Source organism: Pocillopora verrucosa, chromosome 2 (genome assembly GCF_036669915.1).
Source record: "Pocillopora verrucosa isolate sample1 chromosome 2, ASM3666991v2, whole genome shotgun sequence".
NCBI lineage: Eukaryota > Metazoa > Cnidaria > Anthozoa > Scleractinia > Pocilloporidae > Pocillopora > Pocillopora verrucosa.
In genome coordinates this window covers 12,437,947-12,458,150 of record NC_089313.1, presented here as the reverse complement: position 1 = coordinate 12,458,150, position 20,204 = coordinate 12,437,947, and positions in this window count along the sequence as shown.

Genomic DNA, 20,204 nt, shown 5'->3' with positions numbered 1-20,204 from the left:
CTGTTATTTTGATTCTTTTATCATTTTTATTGCCTTTCACCAGATACCACAGGTGAGTCATCCTTTCGAGAAATGCAACCCCTCCCGGTGGAGTTATGATGCTTGTCACATTTGCTTGTTTTTGTCATTGCGGACTCTGGGGAAAAGTATGACCCAGCATTTCAAACAGCTGGAGTAATTAAGATTTTTGGTTCAAATCTCATGTTTCTGAGAGAGCTGACAGGACGGAGAGACTGAAGTGAGGATAATCTTGCATTTGGGATACAATCTTTTGAATTATTTGTTTACGCAAGAGAACGGTGCTTTGAATGCAGTAGATTCGAGCAAGAAGTACCGCAGGTTGTAAAAGGTGTGATTCGTCAGAGCCCAAATTTCTCGGAGTTCTGGAAAATTTTGGCGATCAAGGCAACTGACAAAGGTACCTGTGAACTATCGGTACAATTTCTTGGCGATCATTTTTGGGTAAAGGGTTAAATCTCTTCTCGTCCTGGAAAAGATGGCGTTTGGGCAAGACTTCTATGGACAAATAGTTGAATATATTTGCAATATTCATTTACTAAGAGATTATAAATAGTTTGTATTTTCAACGACTTGAATCACAAAAAAATTCAAAATTTTTCCCTCCGAGTAGTGATAAATCTCTTAGAAAAAACATTTTTCGTTCGTTTGTAGATTTTTACACAGTTTTGATTCAACACATGGCTACCTCTTCAATTTAGAAAAATCAAAGCTGAATAACAATACAAATTCCCAAAAGTTTTATGGTTCAACTGTAATTTGATGCGTTAAGTTAATTAATAAACTAACAGTGTATTTAGGAACCTCAAGCAAACTAAGAGGGCTACGAAGACGTGGCAACACAAAAAATTAAATGGGCAAAACAATAGCTTAGCGCGTACATTTTAGAACTTTGTACATTTCTAAGCCGTCGTTTGTATGACCACAACGTGAAATAACCAAAGTTTGCATGGTCTGAGAACAGAACCGATGTGGCAAATTATTTCAGTTTTCATTTGGAACTCAATGCTGTAAGGGACGGTAAACACATCCAGCCTTTTGCAAAATTCTAACTACAAACATAAATTCATTTTTAATCGACATCTTGTTGGGCGTTTCCGTCCTAACTGCAGGGCGTGAAATTAATTTTTTTTTCTTATAGCCACTTGGCTCCTAAATTGTTCAGAGTGGTAGCCAATTCAAAAAAAGTTGGTCGCCATTTTCAAAGACTAACAAAACCTTTTGTTACGCTGTCAGCTTTGTAGATGGACCCTTCAAGATTAAGTTAGGGAAAAGATCTTTAACGTGCTACAAAGTGGACACTAGGATGGATGATATACAGCGTTCAAGCTCACCTAAATCCAAGATGGCGTCTAGTTATCGATCGAGATGCATGTGCCGCGTTTTGGAAACAAAATTAACGAGGAAGTTTGCCGCGGATTTACCTTTATTTTCGCATATCTTTTTAATTCACTATATCTCTTGGTAAGGTTATGATGAAACATTCTAGTCGCCAATTTGGCGACTAATTTTCAGGATTTGGTCGCCAAAGTGACAAATTTAGCCGCATTGGCGCCTGTATTAGGCGCGATTTAACGCCCTGAGGGGGGGGGACGTTGATGACACAAGGTCATACATCGCGAGCGCAAATTGATATGTAAGTAAACGATGAATGCAATGCAAAATATGGATACTTCTTTGTAGCGATATAAATCTGTTCACGAGAACAGAAATCCAGAGAAACTGTTTACTAGTACCAAACATGTCAGAGCTTGTTTCTTAGCAATCAAAACATTTGAAAGTTCCAAGTCCGTAGGCTCCCCATGTGAACTTTATGACAAACTAACCATCGAGAGAAAAAAATCGCAGATCACATAACCTTTATGTACAGTATTTAAATGGAATTAAAACTACTCGTACTTGTTAAAAGTTTCCAGAGCATTGTGGAGACCTGGATTAGAAATCAAGTCATATTTGGTAGCGGAGCATTACTACACGTGCTTCTCAAACTAATTATGTATTTTTCCATTGTGATAGGCTCCGGCTGAGGAGTATGTCCAAAAAGCGCTTGTCATCAGAACCGAAATTGGCGACAGAGGAGAGGAAGCATCATGTTATGGAAACCTAGGTAATGTGTTTAAGTCGCTTGGCCAATACGACAAGGCTGAAGAATATCACCAAAAAGCGCTTGTCATCAGAACTGAAATTGGCGACAGAGGAGGGAAGGCATCATGTTATGGAAACCTAGGTACTGTGTTTAAGTCGCTTGGCCAATACGACAAGGCTGAAGAATATCACCAAAAAGCGCTTGTCATCAAAACTGAAATTGGTGACAGAGAAGGGGAGGCAACTAACTACGGAAACCTAGGAACTGTGTTTAAGTTGCTTGGCCAATACGACAAGGCTGAAGAATATCTCCAAAAAGCGCTTGTCATCACAACTGAAATTGGCTACAGAGAAGGGGAGGTAACTGACTACAGAAACCTTGGAATTGTGTTTAGAACTGTTGGTGATTTTGAAGCTTCGGAAGTATGCTTGGAGAAAGCTTTATTGATATTTAGAGATATTGGAGATGGAAGAAAAGAGTTTGATATCCTTCTAGGTTACGCCGTTTTGTATTTATACCAATATAAAATCAAAGACTCCTTGTTGTGTCTTCATCTGTGCATTGAAAAGTATGAGGAGCTGAGATATTTCTTGAGCGCCAATGATCAGTTCAAAACATAATTTCTGGAGCACACAGGAATGTTCCCCTACAAGCTGCTTTGTACTTTGCTTGGTGAGACCGGAAATGCTCGGGATGCTCTTTATGTTGAGGAGTTGGGTCGAGCTAGAGGCCTATCAGACTTAATGGCAGAGAAGTACTCGGTTGAAACGCACATCTCTGCTAATCCACAATCTTGGGTTGGCATTGAGAACATTTTAAGAAAGAAAAATAACTGTACTTGTCTGTACATTTCTTATTTTCAGAATCGTCTGCATTTGTGGATCTTGAAAACAAGTGGAGTCCTTCACTATAGAAGAGTATCACCAGAAGAGAATCTGTTGTTGGGAATACTGATTACACTGTCAAAAACTCCTGCGAATTTGCGGATTTCAGCCAAAACGTTAAAGTTGCTCAAAAACCTTTTAAAAGACTTCAGTTAATATGCATGGGCGATACGCATGTCTTGAACTAAAAACATACTTTAGTACCCACTGGAACGTATAGTGTTATGTATTTCTACTAGAACGTTAAGGACATAACTGCCAAAAACCAGTTACAAATAGTAACCCTCTTGATGAAAGGGAACCAGCGACTAGTTTTGCTGTTATTACAGGGTGTTACGAATTAACTTATTCTACAACAGATGAATTCTATATCCCAAGACAGGATTACTTCCATATTTTCGCTGCTTCGCGCAGGGTCCATAGCACAAGAGGCAAGTGACCAGTTAAAAATTGAAGTATTGACATGCCCGCATGACACTCCCGCCATCCGCAAGCGATTTTAAATTTCTGTCTCCAAAGATCAGTTCTGGTCAGGGTATACTTTAATGTTTTATGGCCATGCGATTTTAATGTGGCATTTCCACATCAGCATGTTCTTGAGCTTTTGTAAAGCCGGAAGTGATACTGGAGCAGATAACTTCAGAAACGTATTTCTCCAGAACTTCGTCAGGTATCCTCTTTCCCCTCTTTTAGTCGTATTTTTAAGCTCTGTACGATTTTTTTTTAATGTGGAGTGCTTCGGATTTATTTTTAGGATGCGCAACGCTTCTCCTTTTGCGAATCCTATCTTAACGCCACTTAAAATGTGTTTACGGGCCGGCACGACTCCTTACAAAAGGCTCGAAAATACAAATATTAAACTCGATTTTAGTGGTTTGTTTAATACTTAAACTACTGTCTTAACTTTACTGAATGCGTTTTACTCAAAAGGCTTACGTAGGTCAACATTGTTTCGTGCTTATTATATCAGAATATAATTTTTGCGTGAAAAACAAAAAATTGTTGAGTACATAACCATTACCTCCTCCTGAGAATATTAGTAAAGAAAGCATCAAAAATTGGACTAGATCTCCCCTAACCTGGGATAGCTCTTTTTTTTAATGTCGATGAAATACCGGATAGAGTATTTTCTCTACTTATTTCTATTTAATTTATCCATCTAAAAGTCTTTTAACTCTGTTCCCTTCGAGTACTTGTCATTATTCACTCTATCGGGGTCTTTTTTCCTGCAAGAAAAAGTTTGAAATAACCCAATTTATTATTACCTCAATTAACATTATGGATATAAAGCAAACACAATTACACCAAGCAACAACATATATAAATAATTGGCTATTACTTGTATCTCATTGGTAGAGAGGCATCTCTGAGATTCTATACTTTACACCAAAGAGCGGAGATAGTAACTCTTCAAAAAGGAAAAAAAATGTGTGTAGATATATATATATATATATATATATATGTATTTATATATGTGTTCTCACGGAGTCTTACCTCTGCTTGTCAAACTCGAATTTAACTTTAATTTAAAAAATACCTGTTCTCAACGAGTCTCACCTCTGATTGTGAAACTCGAGCCTCACATCATCTCCAATCAGCGTAAACGAAGCCCACTCAGAAATTTGGTTCAAGCCGTTTTTTCTCATCCACTTCATGGCCTGATGAAGGGATTCACTGGCACTTTCTCCTTCAATGAGGTGTTCGTAGAACCGACTCATCAGCTTCTCTGTTGCTGAGTCTGGAATGGCCCACAGCGCAACCAATACCGAGCGAGCACCAGATCCTAAGAACGCACGGGCAATTCCTATAACTCCTTCGGCTCTTATCTCTCCACTTCCACTGTGACAGCAGCTAAGTACCACCAGTTTAGCTCTGACTTTCACTCGTGAGACATCAGCCATCGTCAACATGTAAGCTTCCTTCGGTGGGATAGCGTTTGGACTGTTGGGAGTAGGAATGGGGGAGAGTGCAATTTCTCCTCTTTCCGCGTTACCATGGGCAGCAAAATGTATCAAGCTCACTGAACTTATCCGCTCAAGTACCGCCTGCTTCGTTGCTTTCTTTTCAACTAGAGGCGGAACACCCACCAGTCGTCCGACCATCTCCGCTTCCCTTCTTGCAGCTGGCAATGGTTGCAGCCAATTAACCTTGGGATTGCCTATTACCAAGGCACCAGTGTTGCTGTGATAGTCCTCTGGACTTTCTTGAATGTTCTTGAGTGTTGTCAACGAAGGAATGATACGGATCTTATGAGTCTCTGACAAGTATTCGGCTCCTTCCCTTTCACTCAGGGCAGCAAAGGGAACTTTGTACAACCTGCGGTCAGGAACAATAATGACTTCAGGCTCATCAAGCAAATCATAAACGGGGGCAATGAACATTTTGTAACACAAATATAGACTTGAAATCACTTTCTCGTCCTCGTCCTCGTCCTCGTCCTCCTCCACGAGTCGCAATCTTGCTGAGCTCTTTTGCGCGGGGGAGAGAGGTTGCAGTTTAATCGTATTTAAAGACCGATCTTCACAATCTTTAGTGGGCAAAATACCAAGACTCCGGAAATTATCATCCAAAAATTGACTCAAAGACAAATCTTTGGGTAACCCAGCCTGAACTAGATTCTCTTCTGGTGATACTCTTCTATAGTGAAGGACTCCACTTGTTTTCAAGATCCACAAATGCAGACGATACTGAAAATAAGAAATGTACAGACAAGTACAGTTTTTTTCTTTCTTAAAATGTTCTCAATGCCAAACCAAGATTGTGGATTAGCAGAGATGTGCGTTTCAACCGAGTACTTCTCTGCCATCAAGTCTGATAGGCCTCTAGCTCGACCCAACTCCTCAACATAAAGAGCATCCCGAGCATTTCCGGTGTCACAAAGCAAAGTACAAAGCAGTTTGAAGGGAAATATTCCTGTCTCCTCCAGAAATGATGTTTTGAACTGATCATTGGCGCCCAAGAAATATCTCAGCTCCTCATACTTTTCAATGCACAGATAAAGACACGACAGGGAGTCTTTGATTTTATATTGGTATAAATACAAAACGGCGTAACCTAGAAGGATTTCGAACTCTTTTCTTCCATCTCCAATATCTCTGGATATGAATAAAGCTTTCTCCAAGCATACTTCCGAAGCTTCAAAATCACCAACAGTTCTAAACACAGTACCTAGGTTTCCATAACATGATGCTTCCCCTTCTCTGTCGCCAATTTCAGTTTTGATGACAAGCGCTTTTTGGAGATACTCTTCAGCCTTGTCGTATTGGCCAAAGGACAGAAACACAGTACCTAGGTTTCCATAGCTAGTTGCCTCCCCTTCTCTGTCGCCAATTTCAGTTTGGATGACAAGCGCTTTTTGGAGATACTCTTCAGCCTTGTCGTATTGGCCAACGGACAGAAACACAGTACCTAGGTTTCCATAGCTAGTTGCCTCCCCTTCTCTGTCGCCAATTTCAGTTTTGATGACAAGCGCTTTTTGGAGATACTCTTCAGCCTTGTCGTATTGGCCAACGGACAGAAACACAGTACCTAGGTTTCCATAGCTAGTTGCCTCCCCTTCTCTGTCGCCAATTTCAGTTTTGATGACAAGCGCTTTTTGGAGATACTCTTCAGCCTTGTCGTATTGGCCAACGGACAGAAACACAGTACCTAGGTTTCCATAGCTAGTTGCCTCCCCTTCTCTGTCGCCAATTTCAGTTTTGATGACAAGCGCTTTTTGGAGATACTCTTCAGCCTTGTCGTATTGGCCAACGGACAGAAACACAGTACCTAGGTTTCCATAGCTAGTTGCCTCCCCTTCTCTGTCGCCAATTTCAGTTTTGATGACAAGCGCTTTTTGGAGATACTCCTTAGCCTTGTTGTATTGGCCAACGGACAGAAACACAGTACCTAGGTTTCCATAGCTAGTTGCCTCCCCTTCTCTGTCGCCAATTTCAGTTTTGATGACAAGCGCCTTTTGGAGATACTCTTCAGCCTTGTTGTATTGGCCAACGGACAGAAACACAGTACCTAGGTTTCCATAGCTAGTTGCCTCCCCTTCTCTGTCGCCAATTTCAGTTTTGATGACAAGCGCTTTTTGGAGATACTCTTCAGCCTTGTCGTATTGGCCAAGCGACTTAAACACAGTACCTAGCTTTCCATAGCTAGTTGCCTCCCCTTCTTTGTCGCCAATTTCAGTTTGGATGACAAGCGCCTTTTGGAGATACTCTTCAGCCTTGTCGTATTGGCCAACGGACAGAAACACAGTACCTAGGTTTCCATAGCTAGTTGCCTCCCCTTCTCTGTCGCCAATTTCAGTTTTGATGACAAGCGCCTTTTGGAGATACTCTTCAGCCTTGTCGTATTGGCCAAGCGACTTAAACACAGTACCTAGGTTTCCATAGCTAGTTGCCTCCCCTTCTTTGTCGCCAATTTCAGTTTGGATGACAAGCGCCTTTTGGAGATACTCTTCAGCCTTGTCGTATTGGCCAAGCGACTCAAACACAGTACCTAGGTTTCCATAGCTAGTTGCCTCCCGTTCTCTGTCGCCAATTTCAGTTTGGATGACAAGCGCTTTTTGGAGATACTCTTCAGCCTTGTTGTATTGGCCAACGGACAGAAACACAGTACCTAAGTTTCCATAGGTAGTTGCCTCCCCTTCTCTGTCGCCAATTTCAGTTTTGATGACAAGCGCTTTTTGGAGATACTCTTCAGCCTTGTCGTATTGGCCAAGCGACTCAAACACAGTACCTAGGTTTCCATAGTTAGTTGCCTCCCCTTTTCTGTCGCCAATTTCAGCTTGGATGACAAGCGCTTTTTGGAGATACTCTTCAGCCTTGTCGTATTGGCCAAGCGACTTAAACACAGTACCTAGGTTTCCATAACATGATGCTTCCCCTTCTCTGTCGCCAATTTCAGTTTTGATGACAAGCGCTTTTTGGAGATACTCTTCAGCCTTGTCGTATTGGCCAAGCGACTCAAACACAGTACCTAGGTTTCCATAGTTAGTTGCCTCCCCTTTTCTGTCCCCAATTTCAGCTAGGATGACAAGCGCTTTTTGGAGATACTCTTTAGCCTTGTCGTATTGGCCAAGCGACTTAAACACAGTACCTAGGTTTCCATAACATGATGCTTCCCCTTTTCTGTCGCCAATTTCAGTTTGGATGACAAGCGCTTTTTGGAGATACTCTTCAGCCTTGTCGTATTGGCCACGCGACTTAAACACAGTACCTAGGTTTCCATAGCTAGTTGCCTCCCCTTCTCTGTCGCCAATTTCAGTTTTGATGACAAGCGCTTTTTGGAGATACTCTTCAGCCTTGTTGTATTGGCAAACGGACAGAAACACAGTACCTAGGTTTCCATAGCTAGTTGCCTCCCCTTTTTTGTCGCCAATTTCAGTTTGGACGACAAGCGCTTTTTGGAGATACTCTTCAGCCTTGTCGTATTGGCCAACGGACAGAAACACAGTACCTAGGTTTCCATAGTTAGTAGCCTCCCCTTTTCTGTCGCCAATTTCAGTTTGGATGACAAGTGCTTTTTGGAGATACTCTTCAGCCTTGTCGTATTGGCCAACGGACAGAAACACAGTACCTAGGTTTCCATAGTTAGTAGCCTCCCCTTTTCTGTCGCCAATTTCAGTTTGGATGACAAGTGCTTTTTGGAGATACTCTTCAGCCTTGTCGTATTGGCCAAGCGACTCAAACACAGTACCTAGGTTTCCATAACATGATGCTTCCCCTTCTCTGTCGCCAATTTCAGTTTGGATGACAAGCGCTTTTTGGAGATACTCTTCAGCCTTGTCGTATTGGCCAAGCGACTCAAACACAGTACCTAGGTTTCCATAACATGATGCTTCCCCTCCTCTGTCGCCAATTTCAGTTGTGATGACAAGCGCTTTTTGGAGATACTCTTCAGCCTTGTCGTATTGGCCAAGCGACTTGAACACAGTACTTAGGTTTCCATAGCTAGTTGCCTCCCCTTCTTTGTCGCCAATTTCAGTTTGGAGGACAAGCGCTTTTTGGAGATACTCTTCAGCCTTGTCGTATTGGCCAGGCGACTCAAACACAGTACTTAGGTTTCCATAGCTAGTTGCCTCCCCTTCTCTGTCGCCAATTTCAGTTTTGATGACAAGCGCTTTTTGGAGATACTCTTCAGCCTTGTTGTATTGGCAAACGGACAGAAACACAGTACCTAGGTTTCCATAGCTAGTTGCCTCCCCTTTTTTGTCGCCAATTTCAGTTTGGAAGACAAGCGCTTTTTGGAGATACTCTTCAGCCTTGTCGTATTGGCCAACGGACAGAAACACAGTACCTAGGTTTCCATAGTTAGTAGCCTCCCCTTTTCTGTCGCCAATTTCAGTTTGGATGACAAGCCCTTTTTGGAGATACTCTTCAGCCTTGTCGTATTGGCCAACGGACAGAAACACAGTACCTAGGTTTCCATAGTTAGTAGCCTCCCCTTTTCTGTCGCCAATTTCAGTTTGGATGACAAGTGCTTTTTGGAGATACTCTTCAGCCTTGTCGTATTGGCCAAGCGACTCAAACACAGTACCTAGGTTTCCATAACATGATGCTTCCCCTTCTCTGTCGCCAATTTCAGTTTGGATGACAAGCGCTTTTTGGAGATACTCTTCAGCCTTGTCGTATTGGCCAAGCGACTCAAACACAGTACCTAGGTTTCCATAACATGATGCTTCCCCTTCTCTGTCGCCAATTTCAGTTTGGATGACAAGCGCTTTTTGGAGATACTCTTCAGCCTTGTCGTATTGGCCAAGCGACTTAAACACAGTACCTAGGTTTCCATAGCTAGTTGCCTCCCCTTCTCTGTCGCCAATTTTAGTTTTGATGACAAGCGCTTTTTGGAGATACTCTTCAGCCTTGTTGTATTGGCCAACGGACAGAAACACAGTACCTAGCTTTCCATAGCTAGTTGCCTCCCCTTCTCTGTCGCCAATTTCAGTTTGGATGACAAGCGCTTTTTGGAGATACTCTTCAGCCTTGTCGTATTGGCCAACGGACAGAAACACAGTACCTAGGTTTCCATAGCTAGTTGCCTCCCCTTCTCTGTCGCCAATTTCAGTTTGGATGACAAGCGCTTTTTGGAGATACTCTTCAGCCTTGTCGTATTGGCCAAGCGACTCAAACACAGTACCTAGGTTTCCATAGCTAGTTGCCTCCCCTTCTCTGTCGCCAATTTCAGTTTGGATGACAAGCGCTTTTTGGAGATACTCTTCAGCCTTGTTGTATTGGCCAACGGACAGAAACACAGTACCTAGGTTTCCATAGGTAGTTGCCTCCCCTTCTCTGTCGCCAATTTCAGTTTGGATGACAAGCGCTTTTTGGAGATACTCTTCAGCCTTGTCGTATTGGCCAACGGACAGAAACACAGTACCTAGGTTTCCATAGCTAGTTGCCTCCCCTTCTCTGTCGCCAATTTCAGTTTGGATGACAAGCGCTTTTTGGAGATACTCTTCAGCCTTGTCGTATTGGCCAAGCGACTCAAACACAGTACCTAGGTTTCCATAACATGATGCTTCCCCTCCTCTGTCGCCAATTTCAGTTGTGATGACAAGCGCTTCTTGGAGATACTCTTCAGCCTTGTCGTATTGGCCAAGCGACTTGAACACAGTACTTAGGTTTCCATAGCTAGTTGCCTCCCCTTCTTTGTCGCCAATTTCAGTTTGGAGGACAAGCGCTTTTTGGAGATACTCTTCAGCCTTGTCGTATTGGCCAAGCGACTCAAACACAGTACTTAGGTTTCCATAGCTAGTTGCCTCCCCTTCTCTGTCGCCAATTTCAGTTTTGATGACAAGCGCTTTTTGGAGATTCTCTTCAGCCTTGTTGTATTGGCAAACGGACAGAAACACAGTACCTAGGTTTCCATAGCTAGTTGCCTCCCCTTTTTTGTCGCCAATTTCAGTTTGGACGACAAGCGCTTTTCGGAGATATTCTTCAGCCTTGTCGTATTGGCCAACGGACAGAAACACAGTACCTAGGTTTCCATAGTTAGTAGCCTCCCCTTTTCTGTCGCCAATTTCAGTTTGGATGACAAGCGCTTTTTGGAGATACTCTTCAGCCTTGTCGTATTGGCCAACGGACAGAAACACAGTACCTAGGTTTCCATAGTTAGTAGCCTCCCCTTTTCTGTCGCCAATTTCAGTTTGGATGACAAGTGCTTTTTGGAGATACTCTTCAGCCTTGTCGTATTGGCCAAGCGACTCAAACACAGTACCTAGGTTTCCATAACATGATGCTTCCCCTCCTCTGTCGCCAATTTCAGTTGTGATGACAAGCGCTTCTTGGAGATACTCTTCAGCCTTGTCGTATTGGCCAAGCGACTTGAACACAGTACTTAGGTTTCCATAGCTAGTTGCCTCCCCTTCTTTGTCGCCAATTTCAGTTTGGAGGACAAGCGCTTTTTGGAGATACTCTTCAGCCTTGTCGTATTGGCCAAGCGACTCAAACACAGTACTTAGGTTTCCATAGCTAGTTGCCTCCCCTTCTCTGTCGCCAATTTCAGTTTTGATGACAAGCGCTTTTTGGAGATTCTCTTCAGCCTTGTTGTATTGGCAAACGGACAGAAACACAGTACCTAGGTTTCCATAGCTAGTTGCCTCCCCTTTTTTGTCGCCAATTTCAGTTTGGACGACAAGCGCTTTTCGGAGATATTCTTCAGCCTTGTCGTATTGGCCAACGGACAGAAACACAGTACCTAGGTTTCCATAGTTAGTAGCCTCCCCTTTTCTGTCGCCAATTTCAGTTTGGATGACAAGCGCTTTTTGGAGATACTCTTCAGCCTTGTCGTATTGGCCAACGGACAGAAACACAGTACCTAGGTTTCCATAGTTAGTAGCCTCCCCTTTTCTGTCGCCAATTTCAGTTTGGATGACAAGTGCTTTTTGGAGATACTCTTCAGCCTTGTCGTATTGGCCAAGCGACTCAAACACAGTACCTAGGTTTCCATAACATGATGCTTCCCCTTCTCTGTCGCCAATTTCAGTTTGGATGACAAGCCCTTTTTGGAGATACTCTTCAGCCTTGTCGTATTGGCCAAGCGACTCAAACACAGTACCTAGGTTTCCATAACATGATGCTTCCCCTTCTCTGTCGCCAATTTCAGTTTGGATGACAAGCGCTTTTTGGAGATACTCTTCAGCCTTGTCGTATTGGCCAAGCGACTTAAACACAGTACCTAGGTTTCCATAGCTAGTTGCCTCCCCTTCTCTGTCGCCAATTTTAGTTTTGATGACAAGCGCTTTTTGGAGATACTCTTCAGCCTTGTTGTATTGGCCAACGGACAGAAACACAGTACCTAGGTTTCCATAGCTAGTTGCCTCCCCTTCTCTGTCGCCAATTTCAGTTTGGATGACAAGCGCTTTTTGGAGATACTCTTCAGCCTTGTCGTATTGGCCAACGGACAGAAACACAGTACCTAGGTTTCCATAGCTAGTTGCCTCCCCTTCTCTGTCGCCAATTTCAGTTTGGATGACAAGCGCTTTTTGGAGATACTCTTCAGCCTTGTCGTATTGGCCAAGCGACTCAAACACAGTACCTAGGTTTCCATAGCTAGTTGCCTCCCCTTCTCTGTCGCCAATTTCAGTTTTGATGACAAGCGCTTTTTGGAGATACTCTTCAGCCTTGTCGTATTGGCCAAGCGACTCAAACACAGTACCTAGGTTTCCATAACATGATGCTTCCCCTTCTCTGTCGCCAATTTCAGTTTGGATGACAAGCGCTTTTTGGAGATACTCTTCAGCCTTGTCGTATTGGCCAAGCGACTCAAACACAGTACCTAGGTTTCCATAGCTAGTTGCCTCCCCTTTTTTGTCGCCAATTTCAGTTTGGACGACAAGCGCTTTTTGGAGATACTCTTCAGCCTTGTCGTATTGGCCAACGGACAGAAACACAGTACCTAGGTTTCCATAGTTAGTAGCCTCCCCTTTTCTGTCGCCAATTTCAGTTTGGATGACAAGCGCTTTTTGGAGATACTCTTCAGCCTTGTCGTATTGGCCAACGGACAGAAACACAGTACCTAGGTTTCCATAGTTAGTAGCCTCCCCTTTTCTGTCGCCAATTTCAGTTTGGATGACAAGTGCTTTTTGGAGATACTCTTCAGCCTTGTCGTATTGGCCAAGCGACTCAAACACAGTACCTAGGTTTCCATAACATGATGCTTCCCCTTCTCTGTCGCTAATTTCAGTTTGGATGACAAGCGCTTTTTGGAGATACTCTTCAGCCTTGTCGTATTGGCCAAGCGACTCAAACACAGTACCTAGGTTTCCATAACATGATGCTTCCCCTCCTCTGTCGCCAATTTCAGTTGTGATGACAAGCGCTTTTTGGAGATACTCTTCAGCCTTGTCGTATTGGCCAAGCGACTTGAACACAGTACTTAGGTTTCCATAGGTAGTTGCCTCCCCTTCTTTGTCGCCAATTTCAGTTTGGAGGACAAGCGCTTTTTGGAGATACTCTTCAGCCTTGTCGTATTGGCCAAGCGACTCAAACACAGTACCTAGGTTTCCATAGCTAATTGCCTCCCCTTCTCTGTCGCCAATTTCAGTTGTGATGACAAGCGCTTTTTGGAGATACTCTTCAGCCTTGTCGTATTGGCCAAGCGACTTAAACACAGTACCTAGGTTTCCATAACATGATGCTTCCCCTCCTCGGTCGCCAATTTCAGTTGTGGTGACAAGCGCTTTTTGGAGATATTCTTCAGCTTTATCGTATTGGCCAACGGACAGAAACACAGTACCTAGGTTTCCATAACATGATGCTTCCCCTTCTCTGCCGCCAATTTTGGTTGTTATTGCAAGGGCCCTCTCAAAATATTCCTTTGCTTTTAGGCTTTCGCCAAGTTTATAAAGCATAATTCCATACCCTCTGTATAAGTCAAACAGTTTCCTTCCGTATCTTTCCGCACTTATGTAGTCAGAGATATGACGATAAGCGCTGAAAAGAATGGTATAGATGTCGCTGTAAAATTGTAGCAGTGCTGAATCAAATTGGTCTTTGCTGTTTTGATCGGTGCAAGTTAGCAAAATCAAACATTCGCTGCATATCTCAATGGCTTTCTGAATGCGATCTGACTTGAGCAAGAACAGGGCAACAAGTAAGGCGATGCTCATGAAAGGTGTCATGGCTTCTGCTGTTAGGTTTCCATTGCAATCCTCTCCTGTTATCAGGGAAACATTATTTTTATTAACACAATACTAAACAAAAAAAGAAAACGGACGGAGTGGATCGGTAGTTTGCTCGAACATAACCACATCACTGGTCTTACCTTTGAAGACGTTAATCCAGTGACTGAAATATGGCAACAAGCAAATGACATCAGCGATAGGAGGTGGCCTGACTTTCAGTCAATAGTCATATTTAATAGTACTTCATATTTCTTTTGAGGAAGGGAGAGGTGGGGGATGAGTTTCGGTTTTGTACGTCACACTTTTGTGACCAATTATAGAATTGAACATGTAAAAATAAATTATTTCATTCTTTTTTAACAGGAAACGTCAGGCTTCTGTGTCTATCCATTTCGAAAATTGAAATTTCATTACAAGATCAATACCAACAGAAATAAAGCTTCTTTCTTTAAACGGTAAGCTATCTGTGAGCGATAATCAACTTTTCATGAACTGGTATGGAAAACCGATCCGTAGTTTACTCCGCAGTGAATCTATTTCGGTTTTGTACGTCACATTTTTATAACTTCAAATCGACCATCTTTCGTTCCCCATACAATTCCTTATGACGTGTTCAACTCTGGTAAGTTAACACCGAGTCACAACGCGTGACGCTTTCATGAATTAATCGTTTGCTTTTTCTCGAGTGTGAGCTTGGGCCGCCTCTGTTGACATCAGTAAAGGACATTCTGCATGATAAATATGTCTTAATATAGGATTGGTTTTAGTTTTTGATCACGTGATTGGGTGAACCATCAGTTTCTCAAACTAAACAATGCTGAACAATGTTAGTTACATTATGGTTGAAATTTATTGTATGAAACCTTAACTGTTTTAAGAAAGCCATTTAACGGTGGAGATATGAAGCATCCGATCAACGGAAAAGTACGCCTATACTACGTATGCAGTAACATTGAATTTAAGAAAGTCTTAGTTTCTCTCAGAAAGTTAAAACATCTCTCTTTGAGCGCGCAGCGTCATGACTTATCTTCTTATGCGAGACTCTAGCGCTTAAGCAGAAAAAAAACAGATTACGGCGTTTAGAAAAATATGTACCGTAGAGCCCGCCGCCAGTATCTAAAAATTTAAGTGAATGGTTTCTCGACCATGAAACGTTTGTGTACAAGTAGAAAACGGAAATTCAATTGGAATCTACCGCGATCTCTAAATCGATCGTTAAACCCTCCTAAAAAAAGGGGCAAGTTAATAGCCAGTGCAGATCATAGCCTCTGGAAAACCACGTAATGAAGCACTACGCATTTCCTATGATGTCAGCGTGGGACAGTCTAGTTTTATGATCATCAATTTCTCAAATTGAACGATACTCAATAACCTTGTTTTAGTTAATGAGGATAAATTATACGGTATAAAGCCACAGAGATTAAAAAAAGTCGCCGTAGAATCAATTTATTTCACTGTGGTGACGATTCAATCGCGCCATCAACCGCTTTAACGAAGGGCTAACACTCGAAACGTAACATATTGCAAACATAAAGATCAGGTACTGGATAAAGTAAATAATAAAGGGATAAAGCAGCTACTGGGCTTTGCCATAAGAGCCTTACCTCTCTACAGTTACTAAATGACTAAGGCTGATAAAAACCGAGTGACTAGAAAAGATTTTCAATCGCACTTACCAAGATGTTGACAATGTGGCTGATGCTTTCAAAATGAAACAACAAAAATAACGAATTACTTTTCCCAACCTTCCGAACTTCCGCTGTCACAGTGTTAAATGCATCCAGATCACGTGTGTTCAGGATATTCCCTTCCCCCTCGGGGCTAATCGAAATAAAAGGAAAAGTTTTAAATTGCATATTTTTTTGTGTGCCTGTATGCCCGTCTATCGCGTCCCATTTAGGTTAAACATTTTTAACAGTTAGTGGTCATATGATAAAATGCTTATTGACAGAATTTGGTGGGACCAGTGGGGAAAATATTTAGCTTAGGGTCATGAAGAAAGGACCTCGCTGCGCCCCTACCACTCAATCAAGAAGTACACAGTATTTCGGTTTCGTACGTCACACTTTTATCAGTCATGATGTAATTGAACATGGAAAATGAAAAGTGTTATTCTTTTTCCAACAGGAAATGTCAGGCTTCAGTGTTTACCCCTTTGAGAGGTTTGATTTTCATCACAAGATCAATCACAGTACAACCTAAGTCTTCTTTTTAACGCTAAGCTATCTTTGCGTGATAATGGACTCATTATCTTCGTGAACTTTTCATTTTCTAGCGGGTGTGATTTGCATGATCGAAGCCAAAACTACTAAAAAAAACCGAGTGACTGTAATTCGGATTTGCAAGTCACACTTTTATAACTAATGATGGTTATAAAATAATTGAGATCGTTCGCACGCTCTCAATAGGCCAACTAGTTAGTTTAGATGAGAGCATGTAAACACAGCTTGTTTGGACGTCACACTTTTAATGTTTGCCGGCGCAATTTGAAAACATTTCAAACTCAAAGTTATCCCAATACTCGCACAGTAATCTCAAGTGTAAGTGATAAATATTGGAATTGGAGAAGTATGTACCAATTTTTGATCTAGGGTTTGGCTTCCATCCCTTCCCCAGTGAGGAACAAGAAGGAGGAAAAAGAGGAACTAGCACTCTTTTGCCTGCCTTGATGACCATGAACTGTGTGGCCTAGTCGAGGGAGTTCAAGTAAAGACGACAAATATGCAACAAAATGCGCAGAAAACATCGAAATGTAAGGAAACAAGGAAAAATTCTGGAAAAAAACATTTTGTTCTACGCGCCCTACTTTCAAAGAAACACTTGGAAAACTGTATATCACTGAAAAGCTTATAAAGTATCGAAGAAAGTTTTAAAAGTTTGTTTTTTTCCCAGCAAATTTAATTTCAATGTTTTCTCTAAAAAAAGAGTAAATAAAATGGAAGTTTGAAATTTGACCAGATCTTGTTGACAGTAACCTCAAATCAAAACTCACAATTCAAGGCTGTAACAAAACAGTTTTTTTGTTATTGCCTTCGCTACATTACAAAACTGAAGAAACCGTTTGTTCGTTGCGGCTGAACGAAAACAAAAATCATGCTGCCTAGGTCTCGAAGGCAGGGTAATTAATTTATTTTTCAAAAATGACATTTAGTTGCCCTTTTGCTGTGCCCTGAGCAAACGCTGGTCCCTCGTAAAAATTCCGAGTTAATCAAGTCGATTTTGAAATTAACGCAGGGGTCATATCATCGAAAGAACTCGGTGACACTAATTGCAAAATGAGAAACTTTCAAAGTGTGGCTGCATTTTTCAAGATAAACAAACAGTGACGTGGCTTGATTAAATTTCCTGAACTTAAGAGTCATCAGATATATTGACAACTGACATACTTAGACGTTAAGTCAAGTACATATGTATTCAAATTGGGGAAACTTTGTGTAAATATTGGTTGAAAGCGAAGGTAATTGATTAATTACCAAAATTACCGACCAATTGCCTAAATTTAGATAGATTTTTCTTTTTGGATGTTTCTCAGATATCACTGGCTAATTTTCAGCTGGTTAAGATGTCACTTTTTTACCTATGTATTTTATACCCTTCTTTAAGTTCATTCGCTTGCAGTTTATCACTTCTCTTTATCGGAATAGTGGTTAAGATATCCGTGCTTATCTGTTCAAGTTACCAAATTTTCCAGCTTTTGCATGATTCAATTCTGATCTATTCAGATTCACCGTAAAAAGGAAATAAACAACTGGTTTCCTTGGTTTCCCATCCTGTTTTTACTGAAAACTTTCCACTTGAATATTCTCTTCACATATCTTTTTTTCCTCTAGTTGCTGCTTCCTGTTCTCTGTTTTTGCACTTAGCTTGTTTTGGAGCCAAAACAAAGGTAAAAATACAAAAAATACCACTGAAAGATATTGACAACGTTAGTAATTAGAAAAAAGGCTCTAAAACGGCAAAGTAAGAAAATACGCGGTCATTCAAGGCTGCTGTTTCTCAGTGAAAGCGAGGCCCCTCTTTGATGAGGAAAATGGCTGTTGTTCAGTTGTGTGTTTTAGCGCTGTTTTTGGCTTCCACAAAGAGCAGTAGTATGTATTACATGTATTCCAACATGATCATACTCGATGGCAAAAGAAATTAATATGTTTTCTACAACTACAATGAGTCCGCTGACATACTGGAGTTTATGGTGCAAATCAGTTTAAGTTGGTGTCGGTGTTGCTGAAGTAGCATCAAATAAATATATGTTATTTGCCAGCCCACGGCCTCGGGCAGTACAGTTTTTCCCAATACGGAATGACTTAGACTGGTGAATAACATCTTTATTTTTTTCCTTAAACTGAACTAAATTCCTTCCAAAACATCCCGAATGATTTAGGGCTGTAATTACAACAGGATCCTCCATAAATTGAGCAATATTTGAGCGGGTAAATGATAGTTAAGCGAGATGCTGCATCAAAACATTTCCATGTACGTAATGAATAAAATAAGGGTGATTTAAAAGGCTTCCTAACAAACTTTGAAACATTTTTACAAGTATCTGTCACAATCTGACACAAGTTAATTGAAGAGCGCGTAAGAAAAAAAAAGGGCATGTACACTTTTGAAAAAACAACCAAACTAGTTTAGCAAGGACTGTCACGACAATGTGTTCTTCAAAAACAGTCAATGATCTGACGGAAAGTATTATTCACTCTCGTCGACGATTAATTCATGTGCGAAGATTTACTGCTGCTCATGAAGTAAATGGCGAGGAAAATAATTGCAAGTAAATTCAAATTTTCTAATTTGAAGTTGTAAGAGTTTGCTCGTTTGTTTGCTGCAATGGCGTGTGTAAATCTGGTCTTTCCTTCACACAAAATCTAAATTCGAATGAGACACTTCAACGAGACACAAGGGGATTTAATGCGTATATTTGTTGTAGAACTGAAAACTTCGCTCGTCCTTTTACAACGAACAAATTTTTTGAGAGAACTAGGATATTAAATGAATGAAGGTTCCATCGATTAATTCAATTTTGACCAAATACCTCACGTTTTAACTTTCTAAGTATTTTTTGTGAAGGATTGAAATTAATTACAGCCGGACAGGTTTTAGGCCGCTTATCAACCAATTTAATGGCACTTTAGCTTATACAAATTAATTTCGAAATCAATATTTTTCTGTCAACCAAGGTGATTTGAGAGAGAGAAAAGAGAGGATTCATAAGTTAGTAATAGGTTTGAGTTAGTGACCGACGTCTTTGCTTAGAAATACTGCCTGTCGGGAAAAACGGATACGGACCGCACAAAGAACCAATCAGATTGAAGGATATGTTACCGTGCCCTCTGAGAAAAAAATAAGGGAGAATTAATGAGAGGGAGATATGGAGAGCGAATCAGCATTTCCTCAAACGATGTGAGTGTTCCAACTCTAGTGAATGAATTTCAGATTTGTACATCACTCTTTTATAACCACTGATGGAATTGAACATGTAAAAATAACTTATTTCATTCCTTTTAACAGGGAACGTCAGGCTTCTGTGTCTATCCCATTGGAAGATTTTCATCCCAAGATCGATACCAGTAGAAGCAAAGCTTCTTTCTTTGAACGGTAAGCTATCTGTGCGCGATAATCAACTTTTCAGACTGATATGGAAAACCAATCCGTAGTTTACTCCGCAGTGAATCTATTTCGGTTTTGCACATCACCCTTTTTCAACTTCAGATGGATTTGAGCATGCAAAAATGAAACATTTATTTCCTCTTATCAGGGAACCTAAGGCTTCACGGTCCATCCCTTTGGAATGGTTTGATTTTCATCACAATGTCCTCGTGAACTTTTCGTTTTCTAGCAGATGTGATTTGCATGATCCAAGACAAAACTACAAACGGTTATAAAATAATTGAGATATTTTACACGCTCTCATAGGTCACTGAAAGACAAACTAAAACCAGAAGTGAAGCTGATTCACGTATAGTCCGACCTATCAAACCTAAAGCTTTCGCGACTCCAGATTTACCGCACGAACGAGATGCTGTTGTTTTGTTCAAATCTATTCTGAAAAGAGACCACAGTCCAGAACAAACCAAATACACCCCTTTATCGGGTGTTAATTAAA